The sequence below is a fragment of the Scyliorhinus canicula genome, chromosome 8 (assembly GCF_902713615.1).
Source record: "Scyliorhinus canicula chromosome 8, sScyCan1.1, whole genome shotgun sequence".
NCBI classification, from domain to species: domain Eukaryota; kingdom Metazoa; phylum Chordata; class Chondrichthyes; order Carcharhiniformes; family Scyliorhinidae; genus Scyliorhinus; species Scyliorhinus canicula.
Window position 1 is genome coordinate 65330043 of NC_052153.1, and position 6000 is coordinate 65336042.

Below are 6000 nucleotides of genomic sequence, written 5' to 3' on the forward strand. Positions count from 1 at the left end.
GAGTTTTGTGCAGAGTCTGTTGAAATAAATTAAAGGTGTTTGTGGAAAAGGAGCAGAACCTTTGACTCTTTATACAACAGCAGCTAAACGTATAACAAATGGTAGCAGGGGATGGTTGCTGTGCGAATGTGCAGGGTTGAAAGATATAATTTTTCCAGACCAAACCAAGAGGTGAGCGAGAAGAAAAGAAAATAAAGATATATGGCTGAACCGAGGATAAAGATGGCCGGATATGACTACCCACCCCCCACCTTATTTTCTGAAAGGGGATCATATGACCAATGGAGAAGTGCGGTAGTTTTATGGACTAAGGTAACTGCCTTGGGAAAGAAAAAACAAGGTATGGCATTGGCTCTTTCTCCACCTTATGACAGTAAAATCCAGAGCAAAGTGTTTTCTGAGCTGGAATTGGAAGTGTTAGACTCAGAAGAAGGTCTGCAGACTCTATTACGTTATATGGATAAGATTTATAAGAAGGATGACTTGTTAAGTGCGTATGAAGCATAGTCGGATTTTGATAGGTTCCGGAAAATAGAGGATTTCTCCATTGAAGACTATATAATGAAATTTGGCAGACTATATAAAAGGCTGCAGAAATACAACCTGGAATTTCCAGTCTGTGTTGGTCAGATCGTCGATGAAGAAAGCACACATGAAACTGGAGATGGAACAGGATAAGGCAATAGTTTTTGGAAAGACGGTGGACTTACAATTTACACAGTCGGGAAACTATTGTATTCCATTACTGACAAATAATATTTCAAGTAGAGTTGTTAAGGATGTGTTAATGGCAGTTGTAAATGGGACTTTAGCTGATAAAAAGTTTGTTGTATTAAAACTGCATAGGCAATTTGCGCATTCGTCTCCTCAGAGGCTGAACATTTTATTAAAGGTACAGGGGTAAGGGATGAAGACTATATGAAGCTAATAGAACAGTTAGTGATCGCTGTGAAGTTTGTAGGAAGTACAGAAGGACACCAGCACGACCGATAGTAACACTACCTTTGGTTAACTGATATAGACAGGGTTTCTGTAGAGGAACACAACACTTCTGATGATTTAGAACAGGCCATTTTTCTGAAAGGACAACTGCCAAAAGTTGGTACAAAAGTGACATACTTGCCTGAAGGGCCTAGTCAATGGCAGGCTGCAACTGTTATTAGTAGAGCAGGGAAGGCCACTGGAAACTATAAATATTGGTTGAATGTACAGCATTCAGGAGAGGGAGTCAAGACAATGGATTGGGAACACATAGGTCAAAAATGGAGGGCACAGAAACGCAGTTCCAGTTCAGATAGTACATTGGATAGTGAACAGGTCCGCAGGAAAAGGTCGAGAACTATTGAAAGGACATCCCACAGCAGAAGAGAAAGATCAAGCAGTAGCAGTACAGAACGAGATACCAAGCGGGAGAGGGAACGTAGTTTATCAAGGTCTCGGAACATGAGTAAGACTACAAATACTAATAGGAATAGAAGCCCACATGCACGTGAGGTTTTGGTGGCTTCCAATAAGTTTGTTGAAAAAGTTGTCAAAGGTGCCAAACAGCAAGAACTGCACGGTTGGAGTAAATTTGGAAGTAAACACGGAAGTACCGGATAGGGGACAAAGAGCTCTATCCCATAGATGGATTTGCACAGGAAAGGTTCTTCCGGATGGAACTTATAAGGCAAAGGCCAGACTTGTGGTGAGGGGATTTGAAGAAAACTTAGAAGATCAGGATTTAAAGATAGATTCGCCTACGGCAGGAAAGGTTATTTTAAAGATCTTCTTGGCTCTATAGCCACAAAGGCATGGGAATGCAAATCTATAGATATAAAAGCTGCCTTCTTGCAGGGACACCAGCTCCAGAGAGACATTTTTCTCTGTCCTCCTAAAAAGGCAGGTAACACAGAAGGGGTACACTGAAAGTTGAACAAATGTGTATATGGATTAAATGATGCGTCTAGAGTTTGGTATTTTCCGGTAAGGTCAGTTCTGTTAAAGTTAGGCTGTTGCCAGTTGAAAGCACATCCAGCAATGTTTTACTGGCACTATAAAGGAAATCTTTCTGGCATCTTTATTATGCATGTCGATGATGTTTTGAAAATGAAATGAAAATCGCTTATTGTCACGAGTAGGCTTCAATGAAGCCACTGTGAAAAGCCCCTCGTCGCCACATTCCGGCGCCTGTCCGGGGAGGCTGGTACGGGAATTGAACTGTGCTGCTGGCCTGCTTGGAGTGCTTTAAAAGCCAACTGAGTAATCTCTGGTTTGAGGAAAGAATTCAGGGTTGGAAGTCAGGCTTCCGATGCATTTAAATATATTGGACTGGAAATCGGACAGACTAAGTTAGGGGCAACTTTACGCCAGCAATGTTATTTGGAAAGCATTAGCCCAATAGCAATTAGCCATGTCCGGGTTTCACAAAGAGACGCAATGGTTTCAAAGATGGAAAAAGAGCAACTGCGAAGTTTAATTGGACAACTGAATTGGTTAGGTAGACAGACTAGACCGGACATGAGTTTTGAGTACAAAAATGAATGATCCCAAAATGGAAGACATAATAAGAGCAAATAAAGCGTTGATCAAACTAAAAATGCAGGAGTGTGTTTTGAGGTTCCCGATTTTAGGTGACCTAAGGCACTTGAAACTCATAGTTTATCGTGATGCATCCTATGTAAATTTATGTGATGGGGTTTCAAACGCAGGAGGTTTTATAATTTTCCTTTTGGGGAACAATGGTAAATGTTGCCCTCTTATGTGGGAAACAAAGAAAATAAGGAGAGTGGTTAAAAGCACTTTGGCTGCTGAGACATTAAGCCTTGTAGAGGCGGTGGATATGGCCTTTTATATATCTCAGATATTGACAGAAATTTTGGGATTACGGGATTTGCGTAATATACCCATTGAATGTCACATTGACAATACATCCCTGTGGGAAAATGTGCACTCTACAAAAAGTGTCAATGAAAAAAGGTTAAGGATAAACATCGCAAGTTTGAAGCAGATGTTGGACCAAGGGGAAATAGCAAAAATTAAATGGGTTGACAGTGGTTATCAATTGTCAGACTGTTTTACAAAGAGGGACTAGCTCACAGAAACTTTTGGATATTGTTGATGAACTGTTTCTGTAACTGTTTTTTTTCTTCCAAAAATGAAAAAAAATGATGGGGGGAAATTGCGTGTGCATTTTTGAGCTTGTAATTTTGTTTTCACCTAATTATCTTTTTCTCCAAGGAAGGGGAGACTGTTAAGGAATGGGTTAAGAGACCTTCCAATTAGTTGTCTCATTTATGTTGTGATGTGGAGATGCCGGCTTTGGACTGGGGTAAGCACAGTAAGAAGTCTTACAACACCAGGTTAAAGTCCAGCAGTGTTGTAAGACGTCTTACTGTGCTCATTTATGTTAAGTATCCAGTAATCGACACTGATTATGTAAAGGGGCTTCAGGTGGCCTTTGTGTCAGGTGATGTGATGTCAGAGTTTTGTGCAGAGTCTGTTGAAGTACATTAAAGGTGTTTGTGGAAAAGGAGCAGAAGCTATGACTCTTTATACAACAGCAGCTAAATGTATAACAAGGAGGTGAGTTACTCACCATAGGATTCCTAGTCTTTGACCTGCCCAGTAGCCAGAGTATTAATATGTCTAGTCCATTTCAGTTTCTGATCAATGGTAACACCCAGGATGTTGATTAATTGTCCACCACCACTCACGACTGGATGTGACAGGACTACAGTGCTTAGACCGGATGCGTTTGTGTGGAATCGCTTAGCTTTGTTTATTACTTGCTGCTTATACTTCTTGGCCTGCCATCATTCCTTAGATCTTCCTTTCCTTCTAAATATGTTTGATAGTCAGATTCCTTTTGGAACATTCATTAGTGTCAATAATGTATAATCTTCCTATCAGGTAGTCCTGCATGCAGAACACAATGCTCTTTTACCACCTCTGAATTAATATCCAGGTGAAACTCCCACCCCTTTGAAGGAAACATTTCCAATACTGTTGGTTCCAACTACTGGAAAAGGCACTGACAAACTTCACTTAATTTCATGCTCGAAACTCATGTGACAGTATAAAAGTGGTGTAACATGAGTGGAAAATTATGCCTTGCATGTCTGGTAGGCTAGAATCTGCTCACAATGGTCTGAGCATCTGATGAAATGGGAGACGTTTTGAACATAGAACATAGAACAGTACAGCACAGAACAGGCCCTTCGGCCCTCAATGTTGTGCCGAGCAATGATCACCCTACTTAAACCCACGTAACCCGTATACCCGTAACCCAACAATCCCCCCATTAACCTTACACTACGGGCAATTTAGCATGGCCAATCCACCTAACCCGCACATCTTTGGACTGTGGGAGGAAACCGGAGCACCCGGAGGAAACCCATGCACACACAGGGAGGACGTGCAGACTCCACACAGACAGTGACCCAGCCGGGAATCGAACCTGGGACCCTGGAGCTGTGAAGCATTGATGCTAACCACCATGCTACCGTGAGGCCCCACGGGTTTTGGTATCTGAGTTTGACAAGCTTTGCTGAACGATGTTTTGTGGATTTAGTTGACAATGAGGATGTGCCAGGTGGCTTGTGATTTAATTTGATGCCAAGTCTCTTCAGGATTATCTGTATAACAGGACCCCCCCCCCCCCCCCCCCCCCCCCCCCCCCCCGGGCCACACCAGGGCACAGGGTAGAGAAGTTGCTCTCCATCCCATCAGGATCCGCCTTCAGGCGATCAACGAGGCGAAGGCTACAACATCTGCCTCTGCGCCTGTTTCCAACCCCGGCTGGTCCGACACCCCGAATATGGCCTCCCAAGAGCCCCGGTCCAGCTTCACGTGCATCACTTTAGAGATTATCCTAAAAATCTCCTTCCAGTAAACCAAAGGGCTTCTTTATCTGTAGCTAGGGGGAATAGAAATATCCATTAAAAATGTTACACCTGATGTATTTGAAACCTCTGTCACGTTAATATTCTCAGCGGGTCTGCCTGCACCCCCCACCCTCTGTTGCCCTCCGCTTCTCCTACCTCCCACACCATGGGCACAGTGGTCCAAGATCAAATGCCCCGATGCAGACAATATTCAGAGGATGGGTGTGAGCCGCTGTCAGCAGAAAGACAGGAGACAGACATTATTTCAGAAACTGATGAGCTTTCCTCACAGCAGGTGATCATCACTCTCCTGCCTTGTATATTGATTCACTGACAGCACCGACACAGGTCCATCACCCTGGAGTGATGTTACACAGACCCTTGGAGGGGCAAACAGGGTGGTCGGAGAGTGCGGAATGATGGAGGGGGCGGGGAATGAGAAGGAGGGCAGAATGGGGAGGAGGAAAATGGGGGGGGGAAGGTGGATTGGGGTGAGGGAGGGAAATTGGGAGGGGGGTGTTGAGTTGATGGTCACAGCCTTAAACTATGAGACTCTGGTGAGGCCTCCCTCATCCTCTGGGTATGTCAAACCCTTGCCGCTGCCTGTCCCCATCCTCTGGCTCCTCCTCCAGCTCCTCCTGGATAGCTTCCTCCTCAGACAAGGCAAGATGTTCCTCCTCCTCCTCCTCCAGCATGTTGCCCTGTTGCTGTGCCAGGTAGTGGAGCGACAGCAGACCATCACAAAGCAGGATACCATCTGCGGGGTGTACTGCAGGGCACCACCAAAGCAGTCCAGGCATCGGAACCGCATTTTGAGCAGTCTGAGGCACTGCTCAATGACAGCACGGGTGGCAACATGGGCCTCGTTACATTGGGTCTCTGCCTTGGTTTCCAGCCTCCACACTGGTGTCATCAGCCAGGAATTCAGTGGGTACCCCTTATCTGCCAAGAGCCAACCTGTCATCCTGCAGTGGTCCTTCAAGTTACTGGTGATCTCTGAGTGTCTCAGGATATAGGTATCATGCACACTCCCTGGGTAAGATGTACACACATGCACGATCTGGCGGTGATGGTCACGCATAATCTGAACATTCAGGGAGTGGAACCCCTTCATGTTAATAAAGGGCACTCCCAT